We start from the raw sequence: 13,086 nt of genomic DNA on the forward strand, positions 1-13,086 counted from the left end.
GTATGCGAGAAAAATTGCGGCAGGCCATGTTGATTGTCTCTACATTTCTATACTGTTGCAATTCTCTACGACATAACTTAGCAGAGAAAAAATAGGGAAGTAAAATATCCATCCATGTGATTTATTTACAAGTTTTATTTATTTTACGTATTGCTTATTTTTTATTTCCGAAAAATTGGTTGTTACAACCATGTAGTAGGTAACAATTTTCTGCACCAATAAGACAACAGCGGGGAAAACGGATCATTGTGCATTTTCAGAATTTCCAGTACAGTCGTAGCAAAATATGTTTACGATTTGGTTGGTTAGAGAAATAAAAACACTTACGAAGTAACTTATTAGCCGCGGCTTCGTCCGCGTCCCGCGGGAACTGTCTTTTCTCGTGGATTGTCCAAAAAATTTCTTTCATGGAAACCTTTTCTTAACAATTACGAACATATAAAAAAAAAGAAACTACTTATCCAATTTAGTGCAGTCATTCGGAAGCTATGCGCGTACACACATTTCGGCGCGTACCTACATACCTACATTTATTTATATAAAAAGATAAGTAGCAATTTGTCGCACAAATAAATATATTACCTATTGTAGAAGATCGATGCTTCATTTATTTTACAGATTTACATTAGTTTTGGTCATTGCGGTGCTACGTCTTTGCTACGCTAGTTTAATAAATATGGATTTTTGTATGATTTTAGATATGAATGCTCTATTTTATAATAAAATATGCGAGTTTCCTGTGTCAATTATATCTTTTTTAACTATTAATATTATTAAAGAACAGCAGCTTATCGATGTAAATTATTATTCTTAAGTATCATCATACAACTGCTACGAATTCTACGAACTAATTTCAAAGTTTTTATTCAATAAGTATAAGAACTCCACATTTCGTATAGACTTATGGTAGGAAAATATAATAGAAATTATTATTGAGGTAAATCATATTTTGTGAGTATAATTAGCCATCATTTATTAGAGAAAAATCAGTAATAAGGTTGTTGGTGGAACTGCTACAGACCTGCTACGGCACTGCGTAGACTCTACGGAGAAATATTTTTTGGCAAAATCTACAAAACAATTTTTAACCAACTTTAAAGGAGGTTTCAGCTTACCCCGTGTATGCACATTGCACAGATATGAGCAAGTATGTGCACATATAAACATGTGATTTTGTAATATGCAGATTCAAGATGGTAGGTATGTTTCGTAGATATCCAGCGATCACGTATTTTATTGAAGTGGCGAACCGTAACGAATTTTATGTGACAGAGTATGGGTGACCTATTTTGGTGAAGATTTTCGAAGATGCAGGGTGTAACTTATTACTCACATATAATATAAATTTGTTATTGTTTTTAACAATTAACAGTTTCATTACTGAATTGGATTTAACTTTTTAAAAATCTTATCTAGTTATTTATATAATATTTTATCTATCCAGACCTCCGAATAGGAGACCAACGAACACGTCGTCGGTTTAAGAACTAACCACTCATACAATGAACATTGCATAATGCATTTTGCACAAGTTGCGTTAAGTATCTAAATAATATTTCAAAGCAAAGAAAATGATGTCACTCGCTACATTGTAACAATTGCTTGTTTCCGTTCACCGTGCCCAGTCAATCACAGCACAATTGCCAGGTATTCATATAATATTTTACAGCAGAAATGCTACAAGGAAATGGGACGTCGCGTCTTTGTATAATGCTGAATAGAATGCAGGAAGACTTGAGAAGGGTGCACCGTAACATTATTACATTTTCCCGTTTCCGAGAACGTCGCTATTTGAAAAATATGCACAAGATTCAAGAAATTTTCTTCCGTAAGATCAAAGAAATTTCCATCTCAAGTTGCTTATAAAATTCTCACTACTTGCTTGCGATTATTTTAGCACTACTTACCAGTGGCGTGCAGGTCATAGAGGCATAAATGCACTGCTTACCCCAGTTGTAATAGCTCAATGCAAATTTTACATTATGACCTGCCAGTAATCAGGTTCCCCTAACTAATGCCTACCCTGGCTTCAAACCCTGTGCACGCCACTGACTACTTACCTACTGTCTCAAAGATTGAAAACATTGAAGAGGGCGAAAGCCCTATTCAATAGTTTCAATTTTTGTCACTTTTTAATTTACTATTAAACCTAAGTAATAACTACTTAGCTAATTTAACTCGCCCCTATCTATTATAGGCACATAATCATCATCATCAACCATCGCCAGCTTACTACTGAGCACGGGTCTCGTCTTAGAATAAGAATTGTTTGACCATAGTCCGCCACACTGGCCAAGTGTGGGTTCACAGACTCTACACATCTTTAACCACGGAACATCATGGAGACCTCTCAAGCATGCAGATTTCCTTACGATGTTTTCCTTCACCGTTAAAAGCAAGTGATATTTAATTGCTTAAAACGCACATAATTCCGAAATTTAGAAGTGCGTGCCCGGGATCGAATTTCAGATTCCCCGAATAGGAGGCCGACGTCTTAACCACTAAGCTATCACCGCTTTTTAGCATCTAATACTAGGCAAAGTTTTACGTTATTAAAAGTATTCTTCGAATAAGTTTATATGATAATAAGACGCATAAAGAAGAGTAGTTTAATTTTTTTTTAGTAAAGTACTTAGACTATTAATCGAAGGCAACCATCGTTTAATTTTTTCTGTAGAAGAAAGACGTTGTTGGTAGCGTTTAGAACAATAGTTTTCTTTTATGAATAAAATATAGACTTAAGTTTTTTTGAAATACGACCCCAAGAAGCCTGAAAAGGGGTGTGAAATCAAAGGAAGCAAATTTGGAGGGCTTCTTAACTTGAAATTTGGAACCCTCGTAGGGAATAATTGAACAATTGAGCAAAGAAACGTTTTACAACATTGCTATAAGAAATTGGAATTATCGCTGAATACCTTGTGATATTTTGGTCAAAGCTGAAGAAAATGTGGCGAAAGTATAATGATAATGTTATAATAAAGCGGATTTGAGAATTGATAAATGTTCCTATAAAGAGTCGAGATCCAAGACGTGCCCTGCAGCGGCTGCCTCGGATGTTCGAGATATGTTCGTCTACTCATAATATTTTCCTAATTATGTTTATACAACTTTCATCTCGGCCCCAGTTGGAGTGCTGCCATCTCTAAGCCTTTATTAAATTTCCTCGCGCTCCTTTGTTCAACAATATACACTGAAAGAGATTTATTAAAAAATTCAACGTAATCCCCGATCCTCCATAACGATTTCTCGAAGGTTTCGCCGCAAGGCATCTAATAGCATCATAATCTCCCACCGAATGTTGCGGGTGAATCGAATTGAATCATCTCGTTAGAGATTATATCAAAACGGTCTCACCTAGAGTGAGCTCGAACAAAAAGATCGTTCCCGGTGCGAGGGACGGCTGTGCTGCCATCTCGCGCGTTGCTAGGATACGCAGCGATCAATACAGCCTCCGCCGGGCCGCCTAATTACCAGTCCGCACTCCCCGCAGCCTGCGCCCCGCTCGCTTCCCGCCCGCCGCCCGCGCCCGGGGAAACTCGCCCGCCCGACCGCACCGCTCCTGTCGGATTTAAATATCGGATGATAGAAATTCACGTTCAAATGTTTTCAACATTTTACATGAATATTTATTATACAGGGTCTTTGTTCTTCAAGAGAGCCCTGATTCTTATTCTTTTTAGTAAGTAGGTGTTATATTTTTAACACCAATAAAAGTGTTTTACTCCCAACAGCTCTTTAATTGTTTCCATATGGTTTTTTGAAATACATATAAATGTATGTGAAAGAGTCGATCGATAGATAGAACTCGATTCACGAGTAGAAAATGCCTTAAATTTTTGAAACAAGTTTTTTGCAGAAAAAAGGCTGAAATTTTCTCATAAGATGTCATGGCGAGAACCGACTTGATGTTAGCAAAAAATTTGTTACAGACCACAACAGAATAAACATGGTGCTCCAACTTCACACATCAGTTACGCAATGTTACTCGTACATACAACGCAGGATAACATTTTCCAGCATGTTTGATAAATTTTGCTACAATCCATACCTACTAATATTATAAATGCGAAAGTGTGTCTGTCTGTCTGTCTGCTAGCTTTTCAGGGCCCAACAGATTAACCGATTTTGATGAAATTTGGTACAAAGTTGCTTACACCTCGGGGAAGGACATGGGCCACTTTTTATCCCGGAAAACTAAAGAGTTCCCACGGGATTTTTAAAAACCTTAATTTACGTGGACGAAGTGGGCATCATCTAGTTTGTTATATTTTATAAACGCTCTCATACTGTTTCAATTCGTCGTTCACCTCAAGCTGAGGCTGCCAGCTGGCAGGTCTAGTTCACCAAACTTATGCAACGCAGGACTTTCCCTCCATACCGTTTTAGCTGTATCCAACCAACACTACCTTCTTGAAAATGCAGGACTTCACCCCATACCGTTTAAATAGCTGTATACAATACCTTCTTTAATATTTCTTAAGTCTCTCAGGCTATTTCTAACCTGTTAAGTCTTTCCATACCTACTTTGGATCATCCGCAATCTTATACTGTCAAAAATGCATTAATACATAACGGTATTAAAGATTTTAAAGACCATGTCGTACAGTTTTTGTCAAGCAACTATCTGAAATATGTTAAGTACTATCCTACTATTAATTTATTATTTACGCTTGCCGTGGAGACCCTGGGGCCATGGAGTCTTAGTTATAAAAAAAAATTACGAGACATTTCACCGCGATTAATAGCCTCGTCTGGTGACAGAATGGCTGGCTCATTATTTTGCACAGCGGATCAGCCTGGCTGTACAGCGTGAAAATGTAGCCAGTATTCTTGGCACCATAGCACGAGGGTATGATTTGTATAGTAATTAGATAAGGCTAGCTTAAGGTTTTATTTTAATATTTTCAACATTGTAATTTAATTTATATAAAGTTTAATCATGTTCGTCGTGTAAGAGGAAAATAAGTATGCTTTGAAATTCATAGGTACGTAGCATAGAATATCTACGGCGAATAGAATTTCACATTCTTTCCCATGACAAAGGAATATTGTACCCTCCACCTGAGTTTGGAATAGGGTTTGAAAGTTTTCTTTAAGTACGTGAAAATTTATTTACCAGTATGGTAAGGAAGTGAGAACCCTTATTATGAGTGTGGGTATTATTGTACCTGCTACTACCTACCTAACTTTTGTCATATGGCGATTTCAAAAAATTGATATGGTGGTGCCATGTGTTTCGAATATTGAATAGCCAAATAGGTACTTTTTTCAAGGGGTTTTAAGTACGAGACGAGGGTACAGTCAGCGATATGAGTATTTACAGGATTTGTATTAAGTGCTTCAAAAGCAACCCGAAAATTAAAAGCAAAAATTATGGTTTGACCTTATTTCAAATTAGTCAAATTTTAACTTATTGCTTAGTTTTATTTTAGAATCAATTTTTTTTTCAATAAAAAAAATCCTGGCCACTCGAGTGATGTCACTGTGATCGTGATCTATCATCTAAGTTCATCATTATCATCATGAACAACCCATAGCCGGCTCACAACAGAGCACGGGTCTCCTCTCAGTATGAGAAGAGTATAGCCATAGTCCACCAGGCTGGCCAAGGGCGGATTGGCAGATTTCACACACCTTTGAGAACATTATGGAGAACTTTTAGGCATGCAGGTTTCCTTATGATATTTTACTTCGACGTTAAAGCGAGTGATATTTGATTTCTTAAAATGGATATAGCTCCGAAAAGTTAGAGGTGCGTGCCCGGGATCGAACCCCCGACCTCCCGGATAGAAAGTGGATGTCCTGACTAATTACTAGGCTATCACGGCTTAACGGCAACGGCCACGGCTACGGCTTACGGCTGTCATCTATACCTACTTATACTATTCTGAGATATCACATGGGCGCAGTTCACGACAGTTAGGGAACTTATAACAAAATATCGAGGCTTTGACGTTTCTGGCAGGCGTCACAGGTTCCCACATTTGACGCTAGGTAGGCTATGAAACAAGGTATTTTCTTTGATACATGTCACCTATAGCCTAATATTTAACATATCGTCGATTCAGGATCAAACCTAGAGTTCCTTTACTCTATTTTACTCTGACATGGGTACAAGACATAAAATTAACGTGTTAAAATTATAGTAGGTACTATTAACCTTTGCAAGGCAACCCTAAACAGGTACGCCTATTCGTTTAGCTCTGCACAGGTGTCTCTTGACATTTTAAAGAGCCGGTTTATCTGACAACGAGCACACTGCAGCGTGTGTTAAAATTTAAATTTTTCAGCTAGGATAAAGAAAAACATGCATCCAATTTCGTTGCACCCTGTTCTTGTTTTGAAATAAGTAAACGACATCATCAAAGCCCGTTTACATGAAGCCTTCGAAATGTTCGAAATTATGTTTGGGGAAAGTCGGAGTTTCGCGGAGTATTTCAAACTCTTACGGTCGGTCGTCTATTTGCGAATTCATTCCGGAGCCTTTGACGCAGAACGGTCCAACGTTGCATTCATTTCAAGTTCTCAGCCGTGTCGTAATATACTTAGTGTAAATGTAAAACAAACAGTATAGGCAAAGAGGAAGACAAGACTGCCAGATAGTGATTTTGTGCGCAAGAACAAACATTTTTGATGTATCAAGGCAGTTTCCATTTAAGGTTTACCGTTATCACAACTCATCGCTGTCCCACTACTAAGACCGGGTCTCCTCTCAGAATGAGAAGAGCTTAGGCCATAGAAAAATTCATGAGAATTCTTTATTTCGATTTTCAATTGATTGATCGAGTGTGTAAGACTTTACACACATTTGAGAACTCTCAGGAATGCAGTTTTCCTCACGATGTTTTTCTTCACCATTAAAGCAAGTGACATTTAATTTCTTAAAACATCACTAGAAAAAGTTAGAGCTGCATGCTTGGAATCAAGCCGCCGACCCCCAGAGTAGGGGGCTGATGTCTTAACCACTAGCTATCACTGCTTTGATGCTTATAGAGTGATATCACAGTCAAAGTCTAACTCGTCATTGAATTAAAAATCTTTTAATGTTACCTCACAACACAATGGGACCTCTAGCTCGGATGGTGAGAGCAAGCAGTTCAAGAAGGTTATCAAAACACTGTTTTTGAAGCCTCTCCTTCTTCTTCTCCTTCTTATACTTCGACCGTCTCCGATCCACTGTGATCGCCTCCATTTTACATTTCCTTGCCAAAACCTGTCGCCATGGTTATTTCATCACCAGTTTTTTTAAAGCTTTTACTCTAACATAACTTTATTAGGTAGCTACAACATTGGTAATAACACAAGTGAGTACAAAAATGAAATAAGATATTGCAGTACACTTCTGGGTAGAGCGACGTCGGAGAGCCTTTGCTAGTGATCTTTTCATGTCTTGAAAGGTGCACCGAAGCAGAAGAGAGCCACTGCCGTCTTCAAGTCCTTTGAGAGCGCAAACATAGGTATAATTGGATTGCTTCGAGATTCTTAAATAAACAGTAAAACGAGTTTCTGCTTAATGCAGTTAGAAAAACCGGTCAAGTGCGAGTCGGACTCGTACACGAAGGGTTTCGTACCATTGTACAAGAAATCGCAAATAGTAAAAATTTATCGCTCTAAGATCTGTACAACATTGTAGTTAAAGACGGACAGCGCTATCGTCATGTGATTTAGTCATCACTGGATTTAGTAAACTAATTATTTGGTTGTGGACACTAGTTTTTGGCAGGCCCTAGCCGTTAAATTCCAGATTAAAGACGCAAAGTTGCCCTGCGCCCCACCTGGGTAAGGAAGCTATGCCTCGAGGAACGTACCCCCGCTTGACCGTCCCGGCCAAACGGAGAAGACCCGCACTACTACTACACTAGATTTTTTAAATGATGTAACCACAAAATCACGGTTTAGGGTTTTTCCTTTACTTGTGTTAGAAGACATGGCTACCTGTCCTAGACCATGATTCTAGGTCAACGGGAAGTACGGTAAGGTTTTAATTTCCTTGGTCTTGACAGACACGACAGTCAGACAGTCAACGAAATGATCCTATATGGGTTCCTTTTTCTTTTGAGGCACGGTACCCTAAAAACGGATTTGATTGATCTCAATGTACGTACGACGTCGACTACGATCAATGACTACGAGACAATAAGGATCGACATTCGTAGCGTTGTAGCAATCTTGTAGCATTTACCTTCTTACACGGGGTTGTATAGGTGCTGCAGTATTGAAACATCACATTCATGAAAACTGAATTGATGACTCTTATGTTTGGTAACACTAATAAGTCTGCAACAAAAGACGAACTGAAAAAAGAAGCTTGGCAGGAAAGTTTTCAAAGTAGGTAAACTCTTTAAAAATAAACTCCCCCATTTCTCTTCAACGATCATGATTATCCTAAAAACATGTTTTTCTCAAACCTTCAAACGCTGTTTATATCTCGCGCCCTCTTTCGCCAATCATCTTTTTGTTAAAACCGACGCGAAATATGCAATATTCTGTAAGGTAAGATTAAGTATAAATGTTTTCAAAACGTTGAGTGTCTGTATTTATCAGAGCTAACGCCTAAGATCTTTTCTATATCGATGCCTAAAGCTGGAGATTGACTTGTAATATTTTGGTGTAATGTATCGAGTTTTTGTAACTCAAATTGAAGTCTGACTTAAAACATAAGTTTGTAATGTATAAATTCGCGGCGAGCGCTGCGTGCTCCACTTGACTGTCGGTTTTATCGCGAATTCTCTTTGAGTGATACATTATACTAAATCAGTGCAGGTCATGGGTGCGCAGTAAAAATGGAGCACACTTGAGTCAAGAGCGCGAATGATACATGATTACAAACAAACGGTGTAAGTCAATCTCCAGCTTGAACCATACCGACACATTATGAATGCCATTATTTACACTAGTGTTTAGTGTTCAATAACGTGATAATTTAACCTAGGTGGTTTCAGCATTTTAAAATGTTATTATGGTAAAATAAATAAATTAACTACCAACCACATAACTGGAACAAATCAAACACAGGTTCGATGCTAACTGAGTTTAATGGTGATACGCCGGTACCCGCGTTTACATTATTATTTTTCCTACCTACTGATTACCCTGCACTTTTCCCCCCTTTTTAAACAGAAAATAACATAGTTATACATAACTAGACCTTTTTATTACGCTTATATGCTCGCAGAGCTCTAGCAGACGCGTCCGGGGGCGGCGGTGTTGGAGAGTGCACCTCAGGCGCCTGGGCCGAACCCTCGTCCCCGGACACCCCGACAGCGTCTTCGAATGTAACGTCGGCATCGCTATCAACCGCTACCCTTTCGTCGGCATTCTCCCCCTGCTGCTCGGCTTCCTGACCGAGGATGCTAGTTCGAGCGAGAGAGTAACGATTTTTTTTATTTACTTTGATTACCTGATCTCGGTGTCTACGCCATTCTATGCCCTTACCAATATCTACTTTATAAGACACCGGTCCTGTCTGACTGACTACGACTCCTTCAGTCCATTTGTTTCCTTTAGAGGAATAATCTCGTGCCATGACCGTATCTCCAATATCTACTTGTCTCTGCGTACCCCCTTTCTGACTAATCTGGCGATCTTGTGCTGAGCGGACTACCGAAGATACGTCCGGACGCAACGCGTCCAGTCGCCCACGCAATCGCCGGCCTAGCATCAGTACGGCGGGGGACACACCCGTCGTAGCATGTTCACAGTTTCTATATTGAAATAGAAATTTATTTAGGGCAGCTGATACATTTTCTTTAACAAATAAAGCGCGTTTGATAACTTTTTTAATGGTTTTCACCATATTTTCAGCCGCACCATTACCCTGCGGTCGATACGGTGCCGTCGTTACACTCTTGATGCCGTTATTAGCACAGAATTTCTTAAAATCTAAGGCGCTGAACGGGGGGCCGTTGTCAGTTACGAGCTGCGCGGGCTGCCCAAATCTGGCAAATAATGTCTGAAAGACCGAAATTGTCGACTCTGCATCCGTGCGCGTCATACCAATTACTTCTACCCACTTTGAATGAGCATCTAAGACGATCAAATATTTCTTACCCGCACATTCCGCAAAATCGGCGTGCACGCGTTGCCACGGACATAGTGGGAACTCCCAGGGGTGAAGTGTGGCGCGGGGTGGGGAGTCGCGGACTACCCGACATGCTTCACATTGTCGACATAAATCCTCGATGTCGCGGTCTAAACTGGGCCAATAGACATAGCTACGTGACACATTCTTCATTTTATTAATGCCCAAATGGCCTTCATGTATTTCTTTTAAAACTTCTGTACGCAATGACGGCGGAATTATTATTCGATATTTATAAATTAAACAACCCAGTTCCAATACTATCTCGTGTCGCCTAGCAAAATAAGCCTTTTCCTCCTCGCCGCCCGCTACTGACGACGGCCAACCGAACATTACATAGCCGACTATTTTACTTAATAAAGGGTCTCTCTTCGTCTCCTTACTAACATCTTTAAAACTAATCGGCAAGTTATCTTCCATAAGTTGGACATAGCTTACGCACTCCGAAGGGGTCGCCCGCTGGCACGGCAAGGGCAGGCGGGACAAAGCATCGGCCGGCCCGTTGTCCGAGGAACGCACAAACTCCACCGTAAAGTCGTAGGCCGACAAGCGCGCAGCCCACCGTTGTAAACGACTGGCAGCCGTCTGGGGGATTCCACATTTTTTTCCGAAAATGAAACTTAAGGGCTGGTGGTCTGTGCGCAATATAAACTGTCTACCGAATACATATTGGTGATGTTTGGTAATACCAAAGAAAATAGCTAGCGCCTCCTTATCAAGCTGGCTATAATTTTTTTCGGAATCATTTAATGTTCGCGAAACACAGCTAACAGGGCGTTCACTGCCGTCCGGATAACGGTGCGCGAGCACAGCGCCCAAACCGTACGCGCTGCTGTCCACGGACAGTACCAACGGCCGACCCTCTTCATAGTGAGCTAACACTTTATCGCCCAACAGTGCGCTCTTGGCTCCCGAAAACGCGGCTTCACAACGTGCATCCCATTCCCAAGGAACGTCCTTTTTAAGTAACGCGTGTAACGGATATAATAATATACTGAGGTTAGGTATAAATTTTCCATAGTAGTTTAATAATCCGAGAAAACTTTTTAATTGTGTCACGTTTTCGGGGCGAGGCGCATCGTGGATCGCTTCTATTTTATTCGGATCAGGGTGCAAGCCTGATTTATCGATAATGAAGCCTAAATACTTTACACTAGGTTTAAGAAAACTACACTTACTTAACTTAACAGTAAAACCCATCGACCGCAACCGTTCAAGTACAGCTCGTAAATTGGCTAGGTGTGTTTGTCTGTTAGACCCCGTCACACAAATGTCATCTAGAAACACTACCGTTCCAGGAATACCTCGTAATGTTTCCTCCATTAATTTTTGGAATTTTTCAGGAATGCATGATAGCCCGAATGGCGTACGGCGGTATACGAACGTACCTATGTGCGTAGTAATAGCGGTATAAGCTTGGGAGTCCTCGGATAACATGACTTGTTGATACGAATGCTTTAGGTCTATTTTCGAAAACTCTTCCCCCCCGCTCAATGAAGCAAATAGTTCCTCAATTCGAGGTAAAGGATAATAATCGCGTTTTAATTTTGGGTTAATCGTAACTTTATAGTCCCCGCATATTCGTATTTCTCCGCACGCCTTTACCACCGGCACGATCGGCGTGCCGTACTCAGAGTGGTCCACGCGGTACATGTACCCCTCCCGCTCGAGTCGCTCGAGCTCGCTTTGCACGCGGCCGCGCAGCGCGAGAGGTACCGGCCGGGCCTTCACATAAACAGGTTCCTGGTCAGTGAGCTGTAATTGAATGGTCTTTTTACAAGTGCCTAACGTATCCGTAAATACTTCCGGAAATTCGGCGGTTAAACGGTCCACAAATCGATCTTCGGCTATCTCTTTTAATGTTATTTGTTTAATATCTAAGGCTCGAAGCCAATCTCGGCCCAACAAAGGTCGAGAACCGTTTTTGATTACATATAATGCCAAGTTAGGTACTCGCACGTTCCCAACCGTGACATCTACATGTACATAACCCAACGAATCGATCTGTGTACCCGAGTAGCAACGTAATATTAAATTATCGCATATTATTTTTTTATGAGAAAAAAGTTTGTAAAAAAGTTGGTCACTAATCGCCGAAATACGACTACCGGTATCAATTTCACATTCCAATAGATGCTCGTCTATTTGCACTTTAAGAAAATATGGTCCGTTACCTTTGGCTGCCAGTTCGATCTTAAAGAAGTCGTCTTCCTCCGAGACACTTCCCTCCTGTACATAATTATTTCGCACATTAAACCCGTAATTATGCACTTCATCACACATGATTTTTAGGTGTCCGCGGCGTCGGCACTTATCACAATTAAATTGCGCATATCTGCATCTGTTTGCACGGTGCGGCTTTCCGCACCGCCAGCACCGCACAGCCGCACCCGACTCCGCCGTCGGTCCCGGTGCGCCGCGGCCGCCGCGCCCTCCCGCGCCGGCAGCGCTCGACGCCGCTCGCGCCGGGCCGCGCCGCCCGCTCGCATGATGCAGGCCCTCGCCTGCCTCGCCGCCCGCACCCGAGGTCGATGTCGAAGTCACCGTAGACCCGCTCACCTCCGCATGCTTTTCTGCAGCCTCCAACGCCAGAGCTAGCTCGATTGCCTCCTTGTATTTGATGTCTTTTTCGGCGAATATTCTAGATCGCATCAGTTCGTTTGCCAAACCTGACACGAACTGATCTCGTAAGTTCTCCTCTAACATTGTTCCAAAATTGCAAGTTGTTGCCAGATGTTTTAAGTTATGTAGATATTCCGTGAGGGACTCGCCTGGACGTTGGCGACGTAAGCGAAAAACATGGCGCTCGGCTATTTCGGAACGTTTTGGCTCCAAGTGTTCCGAAACCAATTCCACTAATTCTTCGAAACCTTTCGATTCAGGATGCGCCGGCGAACATAGATCGCACATCAAGGTGTACGTCGCTTCACCCACAATCGTAATTAGTAACGGCACTTGTAATTCAGCCTTCACTTCGTTTAAGATAATATACTGCTTAACTCGCC

The sequence above is a fragment of the Maniola hyperantus genome, chromosome 1, assembly GCF_902806685.2.
Source record: "Maniola hyperantus chromosome 1, iAphHyp1.2, whole genome shotgun sequence".
Classification (NCBI taxonomy): domain Eukaryota; kingdom Metazoa; phylum Arthropoda; class Insecta; order Lepidoptera; family Nymphalidae; genus Maniola; species Maniola hyperantus.